General features: G+C 46.2%; 1 protein-coding gene across 6 annotated transcripts in view; it reads left to right on the top strand.

Moving 5' to 3' along the window:
- MEGF11 (multiple EGF like domains 11) overlaps positions 1-24,544 on the top strand; it is a 410,516-nt gene that overhangs the window by 234,067 nt on the left and 151,905 nt on the right. The gene's annotated exons all lie outside the window — the stretch shown is intronic.

Below are 24,544 nucleotides of genomic sequence, written 5' to 3'. Positions count from 1 at the left end.
ATGAGATTTGATATATTCATGTAGTGTATGTGGTATTTTGGTGGACAGAATCCAGGACAATAAAATATTAAGCAGATTCTCCTACCCACCCCCCCTCCCCTCTTTCATCCCCTGCCCCACCCTGCCAAGAACCTCTCTTTCCCCCACTTCTTACCAGTGGCGGTGTTGGTCTTCTCCTCTCCTTCAGCAGCAGCTTATTGAGGCTCCCTCGCTCTGCGGCACTGCACTTCTGCTTTTGTGCAGGGGCAGGGAGCCTGCTGGGACGCGCTGCTGGTGGACAGGCCTGCTTCAAATGCTTTTGTGGCACCGGACGGTAGGTACTTTAGCTGCTTGTGAGGTGTGAAGGCAGGACTGAAACACGGCATGGGCGGTACTGGAGGATGAGTGCTTTCACTGGTAGGGAGTAGGACTTCAAACACGGCGTGGGCTTTGGCTCACACTAGGGATGTGAATCGTGTCCTCGATCGTCTTAACGATCGATTTCGGCTGGGAGGGGGAGGGAATCGTATTGTTGCCATTTGGGGGGGTAAAATATCGTGAAAAATCGTTAAAAATCGAAAAATCGAAAAATCGAAAAACCGGCACATTAAAACCCCCTAAAACCCACCCCGACCCTTTAAATTAAATCCCCCACCAAATAACTTAAATAACCTGCGGGTCCAGCGGCGGTCCGGAACGGCAGCGGTCCGGAACGGGCTCCTGCTCTGAATCTTGTCGTCTTCAGCCGGCGCCATTTTCCAAAATGGCGCCGAAAATGGCGGCGGCCATAGACGAAAAAGATTGGACGGCAGGAGGTCCTTCCGGACCCCCGCTGGACTTTTGGCAAGTCTCGAGGGGGTCAGGAGGCCCCCCACAAGCTGGCCAAAAGTTCCTGGAGGTCCAGCGGGGGTCAGGGAGCGATTTCCCGCCGCGAATCGTTTTCGTACGGAAAATGGCGCCGGCCATACGCGTATGGCCGGCGCCATTTTCCGTATGGAAAATGGCGCCGGCAGGAGATCGACTGCAGGAGGTCGTTCAGCGAGGCGCCGGAACCCTCGCTGAACGACCTCCTGCAGTCGATCTCCTGCCGGCGCCATTTTCCGTACGAAAACGATTCGCGGCGGGAAATCGCTCCCTGACCCCCGCTGGACCTCCAGGAACTTTTGGCCAGCTTGTGGGGGGCCTCCTGACCCCCTCGAGACTTGCCAAAAGTCCAGCGGGGGTCCGGAAGGACCTCCTGCCGTCCAATCTTTTTCGTCTATGGCCGCCGCCATTTTCGGCGCCATTTTGGAAAATGGCGCCGGCTGAAGACAAGATTCAGAGCAGGAGCCCGTTCCGGACCGCTGCCGTTCCGGACTGCCGCTGGACCCGCAGGTTATTTAAGTTATTTGGGGGGGGGGTTCGGGAGGGTGGGGGATTTAATTTAAAGGGTCGGGGGTGGGTTTTAGGGGGTTTTAGTGTGCCGGCTCACGATTCTAACGATTTATAACGATAAATCGTTAGAATCTGTATTGTATTGTGTTCCATAACGGTTTAAGACGATATTAAAATTATCGGACGATAATTTTAATCGTCCTAAAACGATTCACATCCCTAGCTCACACTGTCTTCCAGCCGTGGCTGGAGGCCTTGAAGTGTGCATCTGAAGCTCTGCAGCTACTTTTTTTAATCATCCTAAAATTAGGGTGATTAACAGATTAAACTGACTGTCACATTTGGAAAAATCGGTTTAAACTGGAAATGAAGGAACCTATGCACAAGACATCCTGAGGGTAATTTTCAGTAGCCCATGTACGGCTAAGATCTACTTTCTGCCTGTGGACTTATGCGCATAAGGCTGTACTGGATTGTGCGTGGGGAAACGTGCAAGATGTTAGGCCTGTTCCCAATTAGGTGTAACAGTTACTTAAATACTTTCAAAAATCAGGAGTATACGTGAAAATGCTTTCCCTGTCCCAGCTCCGACCGCTTGGATGCCTACGATGAGCACAGGAAAAGGTAAGTGCAAAACTGAACTCCATGCGCACTGTAATATGCACAACCTTCCAGAACATTTTCCAAAGCTGATTCATGTGCACAAACAGGTGTTTAAGGTGTATAAATCCTTCCCAAAATTATGCCTAAAGAGGGTGAGTTTCAAAAGCCTATACCTGGTGAATGGGCTGAGGATTGTGAGTAAAAATACCTGCAGGGTTGAACAACGTGCCCACTCTTACCCATGGGGTTTATTACACTTGATTGTCTGCTATTCACTGGTAAGGCAAAGTGGTTTACAATAAAACAATCCACAGTAGAAGCATAATGCTTAATTCACCACATCCCCATAATTAACAGATACAAAACAGCCTATTCATAATAACCAATACAAGTGCAAGATATCTAAAACATAATAACATAACGCATGCTGGGATTAAAGGCAGCAATGCATGTAGTTTTCCATTTTCAAAATTGTGTGGGGTGGTTGTTTTTTTCAGGGAAAAAGAACCCACAGGAAAGGCAAGTGCAGATCTCTGCGGGAACCTCTACCCAGGCCAATTTTCAAACGGAAAGTATGTGTGGATTTTCCTTTTGAGATCTGGTACATGGTTCATGGGGAAAATACCCATAGACATTTTGAAAAAGTATTTGTAAAGATTTCCCTAAGGAAAATGTCAGCGTCTGATGAGAATATATTGACAGAGGTGGAAGCTGTGGAAAATCTTGCCTTCCCAGATCGCTCGTCCCTTCTTGAAGCAATATTTTTAATATTTAGTGGGATAATATAGGTGCTTTGTGGTCTATTCTGTCTGGCAGACGGTTCAGGTCAGCTGTGAAGTCAGAATCATTCAGGCATCTGGGTCTGACTACAGAAATGCAGGTGCTCATATAGCCAGGGCTGGCTGGAAGACTGCAGAGGGGACCTCGGGGGCCAGCTTTATGGTTTTACATGGGAAAGAGAGATGCTGGAGAGAATTAGGCAGGGATCTTGTTTGTTCATCTACCTAGATCAGTGGAGTAGAAAGAAGGAAGAGAAGTCACAATCTGTGTGGCTGGCAGCTGGGATGTGTCTTTAGCAATGTGGGCAGACGGGATGGACTCATTTTTTTTCTGCCATAATCTATGTTTCTATAGGGTCAATTTTCAGGGGATTTGAGTAGCTAAATATAGACCTCTAAGAATGGACACAACAAGGGGTGGGATAAGGCCAGGGGAAAGAACTTACAGATCAATACAGTAAAGTGCGGCCGCGGTTACCCCACTCCTAACCCGCTTTCTACTCACTTTCCGGCCGCGTTAGCTCTTCCTGTGATACACAATCCCCTTTAACCGATTCTTACCGCCTCTTTAAATCCCCGGGTAACCCCTTCCGCCCGCGGCATGTATATTAGATGTAAACGATCGAATTAGCTATTCCCTCCCATACAGTAACGCGCGCCCCGACTATCGCTTTTTTTCCCTGCCGTTTTGCCGCGCGTTTAACCTGCTAACTTACCGCCTACCCTTACCCCTGCGTTAGAGGCAGGGGTAAGGGTAGGCGGCAAACTTACCCCCAGCCTCCGCTCACCTGCCCTGGCCACGTCAATGGGTGCTGGTCTCCGGGGCAGCCCCAGTCCTCTCCCCCTCCTCCCGAAGCAACGAAAACGGAAAAAATCGAAAAAGCCAAAAAAAAAAAAAAAAAGTAGCAACGAAGTGGACGGTTCTCCTACGCTCGGGATTGCCAGTCCTCTCTCCCCTCCTCCCGAAGCAAGGCGCGTAAAGCAGCCTTGCTTCGGGAGGAGGGGAGAGAGGACTGGCAGTGTAAAGCAACGACTTACTTTTTTTGCAGCCCTCCTCCGGAGACGGACATCGGCGGAGACGGATCGCGGCTCCCCTGCTTCCCGGCAAAGATGGATGCCTGCACGGGCGAAAGCGGCCCCTGTGCGTGCAATTGGGCCGCTCAAGGCGTGACGTCACGACGTTTGGCGTCAGTCTTGAGCGGCCCAATTGCATGCAGGCCAGGGCAGGTGAGCGGGGGCTGGGGGAAAGTTTGGGACTGAAATTTCGTCTCTCTCTGCTTGGGCTTAGATTGGGTTGGTTTGGTTTGGGACTGGGCTGCTAAGTGCGAGAAGCATTTTTTTTTTCTGTGGATTGGGTTGGTTTGGGACTGGGAGGCTTTTGGTGGTAGAATCAGATAATTACATTCTTGTGAATACAGACAGTGCAATGGAATGTATGGGATCATGCTGAGCCTTAAATACCAAGGTTAAAGCTTTAAATTGAATATACTGAGCAACCAGTGAACCACACTAACGCAAGGTTCAGGGTAGGCGGTAAATTAGTAGGTTAAAGACGCGGCAAGATAGCAGGCTAAAAAGGCGATAGTCGGGGTGCACTTTACTGTATGGGAGGGAATAGCTAATCGGATCCTTTACATACATATACATGCCGCGGGCAGAAAGGGATACGCGTCTAGTTAAAGAAGCGGTAAGGATCGGTAAAAACAGATAATGAATCGCGGGTTAGACTTACGCGGCGAAATTGTGAGTACGCAGCGGGTTAGAAACGGGGTAACTGCGGCCACGCTTTACTGTATCGGCCTGAATGTATTGTAATAACAACTTTGTGTTTTATGTTCTTCTGCATTTAGAGCAATTTATAAGGGATAAAACTGTAGTGTAACAATGTTGCAATGAAGATTAATATAGGATGCAAAGGTAATCAGGATTTTGCTTTACAGGATTGTTCTCTCTCCGCCCTCCAGACGTGGACTAAATTATAACATATGTGGTTATACTGGCTTTTCTTTTTTTTTTTTTGATTGATTTTTTCCTTTAAATGCTTAAGTATTTCATTGTAAACAATGTTATAAATTAATAAATATATAAAATTAAAAAACAAATGTGCAGCTTGGCTGCACATTTTGCTTTCTGTATTGCGGGTGACTAGCTAATAGGCTGTATAAGGGGTAATAACAGCTCGTCAAAAATGCACATCCAAATGAGGGCTAACGGTGCGCTCGGCCGAGCGCACCGTTCTGTATTGGCCTGAATGGTTGTTACTTGGGTTTATTCCTTGCCCTAGTGTGCACGTGACATAGTGCTGTAACTCCATTGTTGTAGTTGCAGTTGTGCAGATTGAGGCTCTTTAATTATTAACACTTAGGGCTCCACTCCGGGTGCACACAAAAGGGCAAGCTCCTTTGCTGTGCAGCTTCGCGTGCGCCTCCCGGCACAAGCGCCTTTTGGTGTCACTGCAGTGAGTTTGTGCTCAGGAAGAGGGAGGGTGATGGGAGCCGCATCGGCACCGGCAGGTCCCTCCTCCCCTTCAGATCCATTCTCCGGTCCTGAGGGAGGGGAGCACTCGCAGGAGTTCTGGAGGGGGAGGAACTACCCAGGCTTGTCGGAAGGAGGGGTTGCTGCAAGAGCAGGAAGGAGTTCAAGCAAAACCCCAGGGAGGGACAGAGGTGGAGGTGTTGAGCAGCCCTGAGGACAAGCAGGAGCCGATGGATCTGGGGTACGAGTGGGGGAAACCCCCTCAGGAGATTTAAGCGAACGCTGCCATGGTTGGACATAATTGCAGCCATGATGAGAGGAAACACAAACCCCAGCTGCAATCTTCAGAGGGAGGTGGCCATAGAGAGTGCAAGCCAAGCCCTAGGCTGTGAAGGAAGCAACCATGAGCAGCAAGCAGGAGAATTAAGGAAAGAGTTGCCTTATGATTTTGGGGCTGATGTTTGGCAAAGTAAAGCTATAGAGACTTTAAACTACTGGGACTACTGGATTTCCTTAAGCCCAGCTTACCATCAGATCCATAGCTGTGACACCCTGGATGGATCGGGGTAAAATAAGGCCATAAAGACTTTAAAAGACTGGGACACCCTAGGAATATGTGAGTTTCAGCCAAGCTCTCACCAACTGGGGTGAGAGAACTCGCATCCATAGCTGTGACACCCTGGAAGGAATGGGGTAAAATAAGGCTATAGAGGCTGGAATACCTGGCCTGGGGAGGAACCATGGGAAGCTGCAAGGAGGGAGTGAAACACCCCAGAGACTTAAACCAGCTGTCCAGCCAGATGGGGCCTGGGAGAGAGTGAGTATTTATACAGAGAGTCTTATAGCAGGATGGGAGCATTCATATAGAAGAGATTTACAAAGAAAGCTCCCTAAACTTACTTATTCATGCTATATTACAATTCAAACAAGTAACTAGTTTATAGCAAAAGATTCCAGCATTCACTATTAAACATACTTTTAATAATGCATAAAAGTCTGCCGAAAATACAATCAGCACATTGATCTGGGTGCCTTATTTAATTTTCACAAAAATATTAAAGTTTGCTTATTTCTGCTTACTCATTACATCTGGCCTCACAGCAATAAATAATTAAGTACATTACTCTTTGGATGAAGTCCTTGGAAGTTATCACTCCTGCAGGACCCCCACCACTTTCTCCTCCACGGCCTTTCTCTGTGCCTCCATGACTGATCTCTCCCTCTCCCTCACAGCCGGGAAGCTCTTTCTGCTAACTCACGGGCCGATACAGTACAAAAGGTAGGCGCTAATTTCTTCGGGCACCGGGAAAATGGACAGAAAAGCAGTAAAAGCTGCTTTTCTGTGCACCCTCTGACTTAATATCATGGCGATATTAAGTCGGAGGTCCCGAAGGGTAAAAAAAAGTAAGAAAAAAAATTGAAGTCGGCCCGCGGCTGCCGGGTTGAAAACCGGACGCTCCATTTTGCCGGTGTCCGGTTTCCGAGGAAGGTAACAGACAGGAGAACTCAGGAATACCTGTAATCTTAGCAAACTTCAGGTTGATATTGAAAGGATTTGCCCGGGTAGCATTTGGAGTTTCCTGGACAGACTCTGACATTTGAATTTCTTGCCCTTCTTACCAGCAGATTTTACCTGGGAAAATCATTACCTGGCTAAAATGTAAGCAAATAGAGAGGCAGGGTGAGGAGAGAACGTGGCTAAACTTTATCGAGCTGGTGCTGCTATTTAGGACTTGTTTAAATTTGTTCAGCTATGTCTGGTCAGAAAAATCCCTGCCCTAACGTTACCCAGAGCAATGCTTACCCAGGTATGCTTCACTGACTAAACTTACCTAGGGAACGTTACCCAGAGCAATGCTTACCCAGGTATGCTTCACTGACTAAACTTACCCAGGAAATGTTACCCAGAGCAATGCTTACCCAGGTATGCTTCACTGACTTAACTTACCTAGGGAACGTTACCCAGAGCAATGCTTACCCAGGTATGCTTCACTGACTAAACTTACCCAGGAAATGTTACCCAGAGCAATGCTTACCCATATATGCTTCACTGACTAAACTTACCCAGGGAACGTTACCCAGAGCAATGCTTACCCAGGTATGCTTCACTGACTAAACTTACCTAGGGAACGTTACCCAGAGCAATGCTTACCCAGGTATGCTTCACTGACTAAACTTACCTAGGGAACGCTACCCAGAGCAATGCTTACCCAGGTATGCTTCACTGACTAAACTTACCTAGGGAACGCTACCCAGAGCAATGCTTGCCCAGGTATGCTTCACTGACTAAACTTACCTAGGGAACGTTACCCAGAGCAATGCTTGCCCAGGAATGCTTCACTGACTAAACCTACCTAGGGAACGTTACCCAGAGCAATGCTTACCCAGGAATGCTTCACTGACTAAACTTACCTAGGGAACGTTACCCAGAGCAATGCTTACCCAGGTATGCTTCACTGACTAAACTTACCTAGGGAACGTTACCCAGAGCAATGCTTACCCAGGTATGCTTCACTGACTAAACTTACCTAGGGAACGCTACCCAGAGCAATGCTTACCCAGGTATGCTTCACTGACTAAACTTACCTAGGGAACGTTACCCAGAGCAATGCTTACCCAGGTATGCTTCACTGACTAAACTTACCTAGGGAACGTTACCCAGAGCAATGCTTACCCAGGTATGCTTCACTGACTAAACTTACCTAGGGAACGTTACCCAGAGCAATGCTACCCAGGTATGCTTCACTGACTAAACTTACCTAGGGAACGTTACCCAGAGCAATGCTTACCCAGGTATGCTTCACTGACTAAACTTACCTAGGGAACGTTACCCAGAGCAATGCTTACCCAGGTATGCTTCACTGACTAAACTTACCTAGGGAACGTTACCCAGAGCAATGCTTACCCAGGTATGCTTCACTGACTAAACTTACCTAGGGAACGCTACCCAGAGCAATGCTTACCCAGGTATGCTTCACTGACTAAACTTACCTAGGGAATGTTACCCAGAGCAATGCTTACCCAGGTATGCTTCACTGACTAAACTTACCTAGGGAACGTTACCCAGAGCAATGCTTACCCAGGTATGCTTCACTGACTAAACTTACCTAGGGAATGTTACCCAGAGCAATGCTTACCCAGGTATGCTTCACTGACTAAACTTACCTAGGGAATGTTACCCAGAGCAGTGCTTACCCAGGTGTGCTTCACTGACTAAACTTACCTAGGGAACGTCCTGCTTATTCAGTAGGAACCTCCCTCCCGCTGCCACGCACACGCTCATTCCTAAGCCAGGGTACATTGGGGATGATCTCAAAGGGACTGTTGGTGCTCTCCTAGTACCTGCACTGAGCCAAAGAGAGCTTCCTTCTGGGGCTCACAGGGTGTGAGGGTGCAGGCAGCCTGCAGTCAGTGGCACCCAGTATCATTTGCACTATTTCTGTGTCTCTCTGCCACATGTTCTTGGTCACTGATTGCGTCTCTTGGCACTCGGTGATCTTCTCTCTATATATATGTACTACAGAATACTCACTTGGTACTGACACTTCTATTAGTAATGCTGTTCTTATGTTTTCTTCCTTTGCCTCTGTCTAGTTTTGTAGCATCAAGCTTTTTATCAGTTGGAATAGGAAATGTCCCAAGTGGCCACAATGTCTTCATTCTCCTAGGTTCATGACCCCAGTGTTTTTCGAGTGTAGTATTTAAGCTACCAAATGGCACCTTTATTTATTTATTTATTTTGTTTATTTCTTATTGGGCACCCAAGGCAGTGTACAACAAAAGAAAAATGCTATTAAGCAGTCAGTAAAATACATCGCTTATCCCTGGGATAAGCAGCATTGAATCTGTGGACCTTTTGGGATCCTGCCAGGTACTCGTGACCTGGGCTTCATGGATCTTTGGTCAGACCCAGTGTGGCAAATCTTATGTAAAATAAGCAAATACAACATGTCATCCAAGTTAAAAATAAAAATAACTAAAACAAAAATAGAAAATTTAAAACAATACATAAACACAAAATACACACAAACAACACACAAAATAGATGCCTACTAGGCAATCATATATCAAGTAATGATTCATTAAGTGTGAGTTGGGAAAAGAAAGGTTTTACATTTTTTGCAAAATGCAAAGTTCAGCTCCTTTCTGTATACACAGGGCTTTTGAGTCAGCATGTCACACCCAGCCCAGGAGATGTACAACCATTTCTAGATCTGTGCCACAGACTCTGAATTTGTCTGTTATGCTAGTTTTTTTCTCTGCCCTCTGCTTCCTGCTCTATCCAGTCCCTCCCCTCCCAGGCAGTAGCCTGCAGAGATCAGGAGGGGAAAAGTGAGCCTGGAGCCTTTCAGTCTCCTCAGAGTGGATTACATTCAGGAAAGGAAGCCTTTCCCTGTTACTAGAGGATTTACAATCTGAGGGGTTGCTTTAGTAAGGTTTTTCTGCTTATTTATTTATTTACTTATTTGCATGTGTTAATCGCCTATACCAAGGCCCGCAGTGGCCTACAGGGAAACCTACACAATAAAATAATATATCACGGCTAACCATCAAGCAACTCATCACATACCCTGGTTTGCAGCCGCTGCCCTAGCCAGCAGGCTACTCCTGCAGTAATGCAGCCCCTCCCCTCCTGTTCTTCCCCAGGGGCCATACAGAGAGAAATAAGGTGCCAAAGCCCAGGGGCTATGACTGGCTCTTCCAGCTCCTGCCTGTAGTGCACTGAAAGAAGCTAAATTTGTTAAAAGCGCACATTAAATTTAACTCCTGCTCAAGGGGCCTTAATTCAAAGCATGCTGATGAGTAATCAAGTCATTAACTTTCTGAGTAACTGTTTAGCATATTCAGGTACTTAAAATATGGGATGCCTGCATTTGTGCTAAGCAGCATACGTTTTGCCCTGTGTTAGCAGTTTTATATACAGCGCACTAATTAACAGATATGCTAACAGCAGTTAGCACATGTTAAATTTAACATGCTTTTACTACATAGCCCCCAATGTATGGAGTGAAACTTTCTATCAAACAAAATGGAGGATCCCCCTAACTTATGGAAAGCCTGAGGCCTCATGTGGGTTTGTTTCTACGTGCCCTAAGCTTAAACTGAGGGGGCATGTACAATTGCTCCCTTATTGATTGTAGTGCAGAATTTAGAATCAGTGTAACTCCTACTCGGGACTCATAAAATAAGAGGGTCTGATGCTGGGAGTTTTGTGGTACTGCCACCATAGTAACAAATGGTCCATCCAGTCTGCCCAGCAAGCCGTGCAGGTTACCCCCATGTTTCTCTTAAGGGTAGCCACTGCCGCTGGATGATGAGCCATTTGAAAATTCAGACGGTGCTGATGTGTTTTGTTTATGGATTTGGTTTAACAGCAGTCCTGTGCTTTTTCACTTACCCCGGTACCCCAGGCTGTAAAAGTCAGAGTCCGTGTTGGTGGTCGTCTGAATCCAATTCTTCTTACACACACACACCACCGCCATCAAAGCAGAGAGCGAGGTTGTATTTGTATCAAAAGCATCAAGCCTTATTGGTTAAGGGCAGTAATCCCTTGCCTTCTGTTAAGGGGAGTAACTGCTGCTCCCTGCAGGTCACCCCCATGCTTATCAGTTCCCTCATTTGTTGCTGTCTGAATCCAATTCCCCTTTTCCCTCTGCCGCTGAAGCAGAGAGCAATAATTGTGTTGTATCAAGAGTATGAAGGCTTCTTGGTTAAGGGTAGTAAGTTACCCCCATGCGCTCTTTTCTTCATTCCCGTCCTCTAACCTTTAGGGACCCACAATGTTCATCTCATGCCACTTTTTGAATTCTTTCACCGTTTTTGTCTTCTCCACCTCCTCCAGAAGGGCATTCCCGGCCCCCAGCACCCTCTCCGTGAAGAAATATTTTCTGGTGCTGGTTCTGTGTTGTCTCCCCTGGTGTTTCATTTTGTGACCTTTAGTTCTACTGATTTCTTTCCCATGGAAAAGGATTGAAGTTCATGCATCATTGAAACCTTTCAGGTATCTGAAGGTCTTTATCCTATCTCCCCTGCACTTCCTCTCCTCCAGGGTTTACATATTCAGATCCTTCAGCCTCTCCTCTTAGGTCTTCCGATGGACACCCCTCACCATCTTGATCATCCTTCCCTGGACCGTCTCTATCCTGTCTTTACCCCTTTTAAGATACGGGCTCCAGTATTGAGCACAGTACTCCAGGTGAGGCCTCACCAAGGACCTGTACAAGGGGACCATCACCTCCTTTTTCCTGCTGGTTATTCCTCTCTCTATGCAGCCCAGCATTCTTCTGGCTTTAGCTATCGCCTTGTCTCATTGCTTCACCATCTTCAGATCATCAGGCACCATTACACCAAGGTCCCTCTCCCAGTCCATGCACATCAGTCTTCCACCCCACCCCCCACCCCCATCAGATGTCCTCTTATTGTGTGTTGGAGAAGCAGCTTCAGTTTACAGTGCAGTAAAGGCTGTCAGAGTGGATGTCTCTTCACCTCAGGCCTTAATCTACCAGAGCCCACCATATTCCTGGATATTTGACTCCTCTGTGGGAGTGGGGCAGATATCCTGAATGTTTCTCAGTTGGGGAGACTGAGTGTATCTGGGTCACAGGTCTTGTTCTACCAGAGCCCACTGTAATTCATTTTTCCCTGGGTTTCAGAATCCTCTGTGGAAGCTGGCATTGATATTCTGGATGCTGTGAGGAGGATTTTCGAAGCCTAGATAATTTCTCTTGCAGATGAGTTAGTTCCTATTTTTGCTGTGGACAGCTGGGGGCAAATTAGACAACCCTTAAATCTGCAAATACTATGCTTTGGGACATAAGCACCACAATTGTTACACTGAATAAAGGACATTGTGATTATAAGGGTGCACTAGCTTCAGCCCTATAGAGACAGGTTTGTACAATGGACCAATTAGGTCAGGTAAATCTAATCTTTGAACCCCACAGCAGATTCACCAAGCTAATTTCCTCTTAGAATAAAGAGAGGCCCTTATATATTTCTTATTGGAAATAACAGATTCTACATGCAAGCAAAGGGAAAAGTACAATAATTCCAGTGTGCCAAGGAATCAACAATACAGATAGATTTAACAACCAGGATATAAAAAGGAATATTACAAATCAACAAAGGCAATACCTTATTCCAAATGTAGCACAGAGAGCTATTAATAACTAATGACTGGAGGGTTTTGGTCTTTAAGCAAGTTCACTGTAAAAGTAGTCAGATGGGATTGCCCAGGTTAATAAACTCAATGCACGAGAAAAGGATTAATCAGGAGCAGAAAAGAAACACACACCAAGAGAGGGGAATAGATTAAAAACTTTGCAGGAGAAAAGGATTTAACAGTAGAACACAAACACTTCTAAAGTGCACATTGAGCTAGAGAGGAAGAAATCTGAATATATTGAAGCTGATCACTTAGCAGATTGCAGTGCTGAGTGCCTTTGAATCGGGCTGCACACTGAAGGTGTGGACCAGCCTCTGTGCATTCAGATATTTCACTTTGGTTGGGTAGGTGATGGCCCAGAGGGTAAGGGGCAGGGAAAAATATCAAAATCCTCCTTTTCCCCTCTGTGACTATCTAACTGCACCCTTATAACCAAAATCTTCTCTTTGCTCTTAGCTAACTTGCACCTCAAGCCCACAATCCTAGGTTTAAGTAATCCGAAACACACTTGTTGGATTATTTGGCAAAATTCTGACTTTTATTCTTCTGGAGTTACCCGCAGTCAATTCACAAATAAATATCACCAAACGGATGGGTCACAGGATTCAGAGCAGAGCAGCAGAAAACAATAAACACACTTTACATGACCTCTTCCTTTAGGGCAGCGTTTGATGTTAATCTGGTTCTTGAACACCCCTGTTTTAGTCATCTTTATCCCCCTGTCTCATTAGTAGTTCTGACATCCTGTTACAGAATTCTTCTCAGCAGTAATTCTGGATAAGGTCACAGCGTGACTCATGCATATTCATTGTGACAATCCTGAAACCCCAACTAGATAGGGGGGTACCTCAAGGACAGGATTGGGAGACGCTGCTCCAAAGCAGTAAATGTTGCAGTCCTGTGCAGTCCATGAGATGAGATCAGGTTAATAGAAACATAGAAACATAGAAATGACGGCAGAAGAAGACCAAACGGCCCATCCAGTCTGCCCAGCAAGCTTCACATTTTTTTCTCATACTTATCTGTTTCTCTTAGCTCTTTGGTTCTATTTCTCTTCCACCCCTACCATTAATGTAGAGAGCAGTGATGGAGCTGCAACCAAGTGAAATATCAAGCTTGATTAGTTAGGGGTAGTAGGGGTAGTAACCGCCGCAATAAGCAAGCTACACCCATGTTTATTTGTTTTACCCAGACTGTGTTATTCAGCCCTTATTGGTTGTTTTTCTTCTCCCCTGCCGTTGAAGCAGGGAGCTATGCTGGATATGCGTGTAGTATCAGTTTTTCTTCTCCCCTGCCGTTGAAGCAGAGAGCTATGCTGGATATGCGTGAAGTATCAGTTTTTCTTCTCCCCTGCGGTTGAAGCAGGATATGCATTGAAAGTGAAGTATCAGGCTTATTTGGTTTGGGGTAGTAACCGCCGTAACAAGCCAGCTACTCCCCGCTTTGTGAGTGCGAATCCTTTTTTCTTCTCCCCTGCCGTTGAAGCAGAGAGCTATGCTGGATATGCGTGAAGTATCAGTTTTTCTTCTCCCCTGCCGTTGAAGCAGGGAGCTATGCTGGATATGCGTGAAGTATCAGTTTTTCTTCTCCCCTGCCGTTGAAGCAGAGAGCTATGCTGGATATGCGTGAAGTATCAGTTTTTCTTCTCCCCTGCCGTTGAAGCAGAGAGCTATGCGTGAAGTATCAGTTTTTCTTCTCCCCTGCTGTTGAAGCAGAGAGAGGTTCTAGACAAAACGTCAGCCACGCCTTCCCTTTCTCCCAGCCCCAGGAGCATTCGTCTCTCTGTCGCACACCCCTACCCAGCCCTCTTCCTCTCTCTCCCCTACCCAGCCCAAGGAGCATTCCTCCTTCTGCCTTGTCCCCCAGCACCAGAAGCATTCCTGTTCCCTTCTCCCACCCCCCTGAGCCTCAGGACCCAGGGTGTGCTGAAAAAGCAGTGGGGAGCATTTTTTTTGCTGGTTTCTGCTGCCAAAGGTGAGCGTGGCCAGCATTTTCAGAGCTGCCGCAAACGCAGAAGTAGTAAAGCCAGGTCACTGCAGAAGCGAGCTGGCAGAGCCAGGGATCAGCCAGGAGCAGGCTGGGAAGCTCCCACTGCTACGGCAAGGCTCGGGCTGCAGTGGCACTCTCAGTGGCTGCCCAGTGCTTCCAGCGGCCCTAAACGAGATGAAGGTCTGACAAAGTTGTAAGTGATCCCCATTTTACTGGCCCATGTTTGACCAGCTTTCAAGAAATGTTCTGCTCTTACAGTTTTTTTATGAGCAGAGTACATCAGAGGTGTATGCAGGGCATTGCAGGCAGACACCGGGCTTGGGCAGTGCTGAGGCGCTGCAGGACACCCTGGGACAAGTAGTAGCACTGGTGGCTGACTCTGCTTTCTCCTCTGCTGTTAGAGTCTGGTTTTTTATTTGTGAGGTCAGGCACAGTGGTTCATAGCCTGGGGACCCGCAGCACGAGCAGCTGACAGCAGAGCCTGCCCTTCTTCTGTTTCCTCAACAGCAAATCAATCGTGTCAGAAACATTGAGATAATTCCCCAGCGCCGATCAATGAGCCCTGATTAATCTTGCTGTGGCTCTTGGGTAAATTTGCCGCATCATAATTGGAATTATTAATTAAAAATAGGAAATCAATTGATGCAAATTGCACATTCTTAAAAGAAAGCATTTTATTTCTTTGACATTGTCAGGATCCTGGTGTCTGTGTCCGCCCTGGTGTGACTGAACTCACAGTTTCAGCGTTTTGAAGACTAAAAATCCACACCATTATTAAAACCTGAGGGCCTGTATATGTTCTAGAATCTCTCTTCCACTGATAAAGACTTTTCTTCTTTGACACTGCATATAATCTTGAGGTCATTTAAAGAGTTGCATCAAGGCAATGAAGAAAAAGTGATGGTTGTAATTGTGAAATAAGATGTAGAGGAGAGAGCAAGGGTTGATTCTGTTTCTGAAATTCTGTGAGAGGCACACACAGCTCTTCTGCCATTGTCTTATAAAATGCTAGGGAATAGCCACTGCTATTAATTGCATCAGTAGCATGGGATCTTCTTAGTGTTTGGGTACTTGCCAGGTTCTTGTGGCCTGGATTGGCCTCTGTTGGAAACAGGATGCTGGCTTGATGGACCCTTGGTCTGACCCAGCATGGCAATTTCTTATGTTCTTATGGTAGGGCCAAATCTAGAACAGGATCTTTTTGCTGTAGGCACCAAGCAGGACAAAACTATTTTTTATAAACCAGGCCTTATATGTAAAGATTTTGAATCCTATTTCTTATGAAGCACACACATACTTGTCTGCTGCTTTACAATTATTCATCCCTGATAGATGAGAATCTGGGGAAAAATTTTTTACTTAAATTTGTTGCTATGCATTTCTGGGGAACAAAAAATCCCTGCCAGGTTTGAGACTTTATTTTCTCTCTTCCTGATACCATCCTTCCTATGTAACAGAAACTGCAGCACAGGGTACTTATACACTAATGACGTCATTATGTACTGGCTGTGACATCACACTGATGTTTCATATGGTGATACAGGGCCTTGTAACATCTAAAGACAGACTGGGTGTACAGGAGAGTTACAGTTACACACTCACATTTTGAATAATTGGGAAGGAAACACAGATAAAGTATATGGAAGGTGGAATTTTGCTAAAATTCATTTTTTTATAGTCACAAAAAGGGGTTGAATTAGACCAAGTTTGAAACTTATGAGCAGTAGCACCAATTGTCAAGACTTCAACCCTGGCTACTGTCCGTTCACACATCTTGTGTACATTAAAACATCTTTAAAAAATGATCTGAAGTTGAGAGTTTTTCATATGTTCTCAGATTGCAAACTGCCTAAGCAAGAACACTGATGAGATAAATATTCTTAGCTGGTAATCTGTGTAGTGATGGCACTATGTAGATACTAACGGTGTTAGTTAGAGAGTAGCAGACAGCCGCTCTCGGTGGCATACTCCTATGTCTTTCTGCAGTAGGTAGATTCCACCAATAAAAAAATAAATCCATTGTGACTCATGTTCATACGAGTGTAGAGTAGGAACTTCCTATGAGATCACCTTTTCCTGCTTAATTATGGTTTTAGGAGAGACTTTCTGAAGGGCCCCGTCAATAAGAGAAATATTAATGGAAGCTGAAGGTGGCCCCAGAATACCCATTTCCAGATCCTGTACAAGCAATTAAGACTAAAACTGTGAATGGAAACTGTGTAAGAATGAGTGTTAAACCAGGAAGTTTCTAATGCGTACAAGTTGACATTTCCATTTTTCATTCAGATAAACCAAATGATTCTCTCATATGTAGGAACTCTGCCTTTTTTGCAAATATTCAGGGAGCAAAGTTTAGTGAGTCAAGGCCTTTGTCTGAAAATTAAAGGGAGATATCAGGTGTTTATTAATTCACCTAACCTTTGGCCTCAGTTTTAATATCCATGTAGTGTGGCCCAATGCAGCTTTTGCCTGCTCATAGTACATAGCAAAGAACAAAATGATCCTTCTTGCCAGCCTAGTAGAGTTCTTCCAATTTGGAGAGATGCATATCTAAAACCCTCAATGACATCCTGTCTTAGACCTGTCCTCACACCCTTTTCCACCACCGTCCTCCATATCAGTCTCAAGCAAGTCCAAATGCTAACACAATGATGGCTTCCATCCCCTCCGATGCCAGGTCTGCAACCGTGCTTCATACAAAAGTGAAAGCCAGCCTCCACGTCCTCGTCTTTCACAAGCTGCCGAACTATTCTCTCCCTACAGGCTTTTGATCTGTATGGTACTCCGAGTTTAATGTTAATTTTGTTTTTCTGATTCAGAGAGAGAGTGATCAGAGTTCAAGGCCTGGTCAAGGAGATAACCTGCTCCCCGGGTCCCTCCTCTGCATTTGGCCGAACTGTTTAGGTTACAGCCCTGCATTTAGGGCACAGTTACAGAGCTAAACCTTATCTTGCATGAAAAGTTTCCACGCTAATGCACCCGCAGTGTTATCAGGATAAATATCTGACAAAACTAGTTCTGTTGCCAAATCACCTGTGCTGCAGGGGGGATGTGACTGCATTAGGCTGTCTACAAAATAACTTCCAATTGTCACCGCAATAGATTTGCACATTAGGAATTACATTTAGATCCTTTCAAACAGAAATGTATCTGTGTAGCTGATCGCCTAACGTCACAGCCACCTTTGCGTGGAGAGGGACGCGCTGGCCTTCTGCTCCTGCCCAGGCCTATCCAAGACGCACTGCTACGAGCAGAGCCGTGGACGCTGCTGGGCTCCATATGTATGCATCCATCCGACTGCGAAATCCCTCTGAGCCTCTGGCAGCAGACAGCATGAGGGATGGGGCTCATTAGGGTTTGGCAGCCTTTTCAAGGCATTAGGCCTGAAGCCTGTAAAAAGATCCACCTTTGCTTGGAATTTAAAAGGATTATGTTGCACAGTTCCTGACCATGCATTTCGGCTCTGTTCACCTAAGTGTATTCTGTTGTGTAGCAATTAGGGAGCACAGGAGCTGCTGCCTGGCTGAGCTGGCAGTGTGGAGGAGTGGTGCGCCGCGGTGCTGGAAGCACCTGATTATTAACTCTACACGAGAACAGCGGCTCCATGCCTGCGCCATTCTTACCGCACTGCCCTCCTCTCTCCGGCTCCTTAAGGGCTGTGTGAGGGGAGCTACACTGCTGTGACTGTGTTAAATTAAAACTAAATCCAAATGAGGGTTAAGAAACCAAGTATGTGATCCTATACTTGGCTTTTACTTTTCCTCGACTTTGGATCGGAGATTGCAGCTACTGCAAGGAGAGGAGCCTTGCGCCGAAGCATGACTGAGCCACCTTTTTTGGATCAGGAAAATGAATCTGCAATTACTCAGACTCTCACTGCTGCCGGTCTTGTTTGTGGGTCCCGCGAATGTCACAGTACAGAACGCGGCTGCTTTGAAATTGAGAGAACATGTTGCACTGGCTTCCCTTCTGTTTTCAGGCTGGAGCTTGCTTTTAAAGTTTTGTATGGAAAAGGTCCGCGCTAGGATCTTGCTTACCATCATGTACACCATCTCATATGCTGAGATAAGCACGCAGAGGCTTTATGTGCAGGAGGAAAGCAGAGGAGAACACTGGGGAATACAACAGTGGACTCCAGATATTTGATGAGGAGTCCTTATTGTTACCCATTCCACTTTATCAGGGAAAGCTTCATTTTCTATCCCTGAGGGATAGACCAAGGGATCACAGATTCACGGGACGATGTAATAAAACCCTTGCTAAAATCAGAGTTAGGTTTTAGCATGGGGTCTATTTTACGTGCACACTAAAATCGGTGCTCCCCGGCGGTTGCAGCAAGCTAATGATATGCAAATAGAAAAAGTGCACTTTTACCCGTGGTCTATTTGCAAGTCAAGCTAAAAAAAAAATACTCCAAAATATTAAAACAAAGGGGCCATTGCAGTAAAACATGGGCTGAAAATAGCAGGTGCTGGTATTGAGCACCCATTGTCTTAACGTGTGTGCAGTCACATCCCCTGGGTGCCTGATGCAATCCTTCAATGAGAGGCAACGTTAAAAAGACTGTGCTGAAGGAGAATTGTGCATCCGTAGCACTCAATAGTTTTATTGCATCTGGCGCCCAATTGCAACGGGCACTCAATGGGGCGGATTTTCAGAGCCCTGCTCGCGTAAATCCGCCCAAAACCGGGCGGATTTACGCGAGCAGGGCCCTGCGCGCCGGGAAGCCTATTTTACATAGGCCTCCCGGCGCGCGCAGAGCCCCGGGACTCGCGTACGTCCCGGGGTTCTCGGAGGGGGGGCGTGTCGGGGGGGGCGGGGCCGGAGCGCGCGGCGTTGCGGGGGCGTGTCGGCAGCGTTTTGGGGGCGGGGACGGGGCGTGGCTACGGCCCGGGGGCGTGGCCGCGCCCTCCGTACCCGCCCCCAGGTCGCGGCCCAGCGCGCAGCAGGCCCGCTGGCGCGCGGGGATTTACGTCTCCCTCCGGGAGGCGTAAATCCCCCGACAAAGGTAAGGGGGGGGTGTAGACAGGGCCGGGTGGGTGGGTTAGGTAGGGGAAGGGAGGGTAAGGTGAGGGGGGGGCAAAGGAAAGTTCCCTCCGAGGCCGCTCCGATTTCGGAGCGGCCTTGGAGGGAACGGGGGGAGGCAGCGCGGCTCGGCGCGCGCAGGCTATACAAATCGATAGCCTTGCGCGCGCCGATCCAGGATTTTAGTGGATACGCGCGGCTCCGCGCGTATCTACTAAAATCCAGCGTACTTTTGCTTGAGTCTGATGCGCAAGCAAAAGTAGGCTGATCGCGCTTCTTTTAAAATCTACCCCAATATGAGGGTCCGTTTTCATCCCCCTTCTTTATTTGTGAGGTCGGGATGGGATAATATGGTGCCAGGCTCACTGATGCAAGCCTGGCATGTTCAGATCTGGGGGGGGGAGGGGGAGGGGAGGCTTCGGGTGGCCGGCCGGTCACACGGGCTCTGGGAGCCCAGCAGAGCAGGGATTGGGTGGTTGGTTTAAAACCACCCCGTGGAGGGAGCCGATTGGCTCCTGCAGTTGGTTTAGCTGGGGGTGGGAGGAGTCGGGGAGGGGGCTTACCCATATTCCCGCGGGGCAGGTTCTGTCTGCGGTTGGGTTCTCCAGCGCTGCATCCCACCTGCCCACCCCTGTTGTTGTTATTGGTTGTTAAAAAGGGGGCTTTATCGTTGTTGCAGCTTCAATGGGGGGGGGGGGGGCAGGTAGCCCGAGCCGATTGGAGGGGGTTATGCCTTGGTTAACTTGTTGACAGGGGGCAAGTCAGGGGTCCCTAGCCAAACAACTGGGTGCAGTTGTTGCTGGTACGGCTCCTTGCTGGACGGTGGTGGGGGTCGATTTAATCGGCTCCTTGCTTGATGGTGGCGGGAGTCGTGGGATTCGATAAAGGATGGGCGCTTCATACAGGCTGAGATAGCCTGGGTTGCCCATCTTGCTGGTTTGTGGCGGATGGATGGAAATGGGGGAATACATTGTTGCATTTGCATGGCTCGGCCTCGGGGGGTGTTTAATAAAGCTGTGGCCTGTTGACTCCCAAATCTGATGTATCTGTATTTATTCGGTTGTAAGGGGGCGGGCTTGGGCAGAAGCGTCAGTCCTGGCTACCCATATTATGTTATAATTCACTTCAGCAACCTCAGCAAAATATCAGGCGTCCCTTTGCTATGGACGTCTAAATTGTGTGGCCCCAAAAGAAAAGTGGGTTTCTTTTAATCAAGTCAAAAATATGCAACTATTTGCCTCCACCGCAAGCAGGAAATTAATGTCACAACAATACTAAGGAGGACACATTTATTGCGACACAGAGAACCTATTTTTTTATTTTTAACATGAGCCCTTGACTGCGAGCTGACTTTACTCCACCTCTGAAGCTGGAGTTAAATTTGCCGTGGTTAAAGAGTGCATTGTTCGCCCTGTGCTTTCCTGCGTAGAGGGTCACTAGCGAATGCCCTCATCTACATGGAATTTACATCTGACAGGCGCTATCGGGTACACAAGTGTTTTGGACACGTTTAATCTCTTTACTGCATTGGGCACTAGTTTCGCACATCCAAAATGCCCGCCACACTTGGTGCATTTTATTGCATCAGCCCCAAAGAGCCTTCCCTCCCCCCCCCCCCCCCCACCCCCCCAGCTTGCCAAACTCCCTTCCCAAGGTCTGGCTCAGTGGGCCAAGGGGTCCAGACCCGGGGATCCTCTCTCTTCCTCCAACTGTTTAAATTGCTCTACTAGGCAGGTCCCTTTAAAGTGCTGGTTGGCCAAGAGGTCCATGTCTTCAGGAAATAAAATGCTCATGCTGACCCCCCTCCCAGCCAAGGAACCCTTACCGGAGAACCTTTGGCAGGGTTGTTCCCGATTGGTCTTTTTCACTGTCACATGTCAGTAAAAGGACCAATCCCCTTTCAGGACAGCCTTTCACTGACATGTGACAGTGAAGGGACCAATCAGCAGTAAGTGAAGTGGTGAAAACATTAATATTAAGTGCTTGATACTTAATTTATTCACTCCTTCACTTCCTTTTCTTGCAAGCAAGGGAAATAATAGAGAACATTTGTGAAGCAGGAGCACATTACAGCCTAGGGTAGAATGCAAACGGCTGCGTAGAGCAGGGCACTAAGTATTCACACATTATCCCAGGTTTGTTTTAAGCCTGTACATGTGGTCTGCGGGGTGGGAGCTGGGGAAGATCGGGGAATGAGACAACAGATTGACTGGCATTCTGGACACAAGATAAGGATATAAGGAATACAGTATTTGTCTTTGATATTTGTGTCTATATGTTTTGAATTGTGTAGCAATAGCACTCGTAATTTCTGCTAGTATAACAGTAATAAATATTTTTTGGTAACAACTGGGGTGTGAGTGTGCTTTTCTCTTCGTGGACCTTTGCAGCAGTTTTGTAATCTGTGCACATTCCTATAGATTTGAAAAAAAATTACATCCATCAGAGCTGAGGTTGGGCTGCTTTCTGTAAAGTGTTCTCCAGAGTCAAGTGACTCTGTTTATCTAAGAAAGAAGAGACTCTGCCACCTTGGAGAGAAGCACTGAAATAATCCTTTTGCATTATTTATTTTTTAAAGGCTGCTAATTTGTAATCTCATCAGGTTTGAGAATGTCAGCAAAAGTTCTTAATGACTTTGCTCCTGATAGTCTGTGAACAACCTTCACCATTCCCCCAGGATCTTTCCTCTGTGTATCAAAAGGAAAAATAGTGTCTCTTTTTTTTTTTTTAAGTGAATTGCAGCAACTTTAACTTTCGTTGCGTTTCTGGAGTCTGGGCAGAGCATGCTGGCTGGATTCTTAATGGCTAGCACTGCTGAACTGCTGCCAGGATACCGTACATTAGGGAGCGGCATAGCTGAAGAGACTGGATGGCCAGTAAAAGCAGACCTAGCCTAGCCTGGGAGGTGTGGGAGAATGCAGCTGTAATACTGGCACAGCTGGATGCAGTGCAGTAAGGGTTCCAGAGGACATATCCCCATAGTCTGTGTGTCTCCTATACTGCACCAATCAGGACCTTCCAAGGGCATCTCTGAGGACCTGGATAAGTGTCTTCTGTCCTTTCCCTACCTCTGCAGCATCCTGGCCTCTGTCTCTGTCGATCCTATGTCATTGTGCTATGAGGAGGTGGAGAGTAATGCCGGGGAAGGAATTCATACTTCCCTCTCTGCTCACATGTGCTCCCCTTGCCCAGGTTTGTTGGTAGGCTGCATCTGGACCATGTTTCCTGGTGATGGGCTTGGTGGGGAACATGCCTCATCCTGCAGGTAATTTTGTGCTTTTTATTTGTTTATTTAAAAACATTTATTGTCCGCTTATGAGGGACCGACTGGGCTAAATGGATTACAGTACAGTAAACATAAAAACAATCACAATAAAACATTCAGAATAATCTTAGAAATATAATAACATGCTCATGCCTTGAAAGCAAAATACATCAAAATCTCTTATATCTGCAGACTTCCAGAAGCCTCCTCAAATCAAAGGAACTTAGATCTTCCATGGATTGCAAGGATTCCAGCTGTGAATTCCACAGAGTTGGATCAATTGATAATGATGAATCCTATATCCTGGTAATTGACCTAATAGCAGCCTTCAACACCGTAGACCACATCCTGCTATGCCACCAGCTGAGAAAAATTGAAATAAATGGAACTGTTATCAAGTGGTTCTTGTCATTCCTAGCAAACAGATCATTCCAAGTCAAACTGGCCCATCACATATCTGACATCTTCCCAATTGATCCAGGTGTTCTCCAGGGGTCAGCACTCTCTGCTACCCTATTCAACATTCACATGCTGCCACTATGCGCCTTACTAGTGGAACTGGGAATCAAATTCTTCCTCTATGCAGACGACAACCAATTCTACATTCCATTTGACGAATCAATTGAAAAAAGTACCTCAATACTGTCAATATACACGAAGGCAATACAACAAAGACTAACTGATCTGAAATTAACATTAAACACATAAAAAAAAACAAAAAAAAACTGAAACCGTATGGTTGAGGAGAAATTCCACAATAATCAAACCGCCAATTCTAGACCCAGGAAACGTTAACATTACTCCCTCAGATTAAATACGAGACCTAGGCATACAGATTGATGAAAATTTGTCAATGAAAAAACATATAAGCAAACCAATTAAAACAGGATACTCCAAGCTTAGAATATTACATTGACTAAAACCTCTACTAACAATACAGAACTTCCGTACCGTTCTACAAACACTAATATTTTCCAACATAGATTACTGCAACTCTATTACTAGGCCTGCCTTCTGGACTCATAAAACCTTTGCAACTACTACAAAACGCCTCAGCGAGACTGCTACTGGGGACAAGGAAATGTAAACACATCATCCCCTCGCTGGCTTCCTGTACAAATCCAGAATTCATTATAAAGTATTGACTGATTTTTAATATCAACAACATTAACCCATGCCTATTGGGAGTGACTCTTCAACCATACACAATGCAGAGATTCCTAAGATCGCAAGATAAAGGACTTCTAAAAATGCCTACAGCACGGAACACTCACTTAATGCAAATAAGACATCGCATGCTTTCCACTGTCTCCCAGGGTCACCACCTCTGGTAACAGAAAGAAGTTTCAAATAGGAACTGAAAACATGGCTCTTTAGAAAAGCTTACAATCTAACATAATAGGTAAATTGAGCTAAAAGAATTGAACAATATAAAGTGTAAAAGAGTACATTATGAGTATGGCACCTAGGATAATGACATGAAATAGCACCTTAATTAACGCATACTTGATGCTGTTGTGTTGACTTAAAATAAGAAACTAGATAATGCCTGAAACTTGATAATGCATGAATAGGACCTTGACTATGTATTAGCTGTTTGTATTAACACAGAATATGAATGCTGACCTAAAATGGGAATGTTGATGCAGAAACCGAATGATGCCTTTGCAAACCGTTGTGATCTTGTCTTGGAATGACGGTATATAAAACAAGTAAATAAATACATTAAAAGGTGCAATATAAGGCTGTTGAATTTTCCTAGAAGTTCGTTGGTTTCCCTCAGTGGTTAAAGTTTATTATTTATCTTCTATTAAACATGAGTCTGTGGTAAGTGACCCTAAAGAAGATTCATTTGATCTTACTGATTTCCTTGATAATTCTGATTTTCTT

Source organism: Rhinatrema bivittatum, chromosome 13 (assembly GCF_901001135.1).
Source record: "Rhinatrema bivittatum chromosome 13, aRhiBiv1.1, whole genome shotgun sequence".
NCBI classification, from domain to species: domain Eukaryota; kingdom Metazoa; phylum Chordata; class Amphibia; order Gymnophiona; family Rhinatrematidae; genus Rhinatrema; species Rhinatrema bivittatum.
This window is presented reverse-complemented; position numbering and strand designations above follow the sequence as displayed.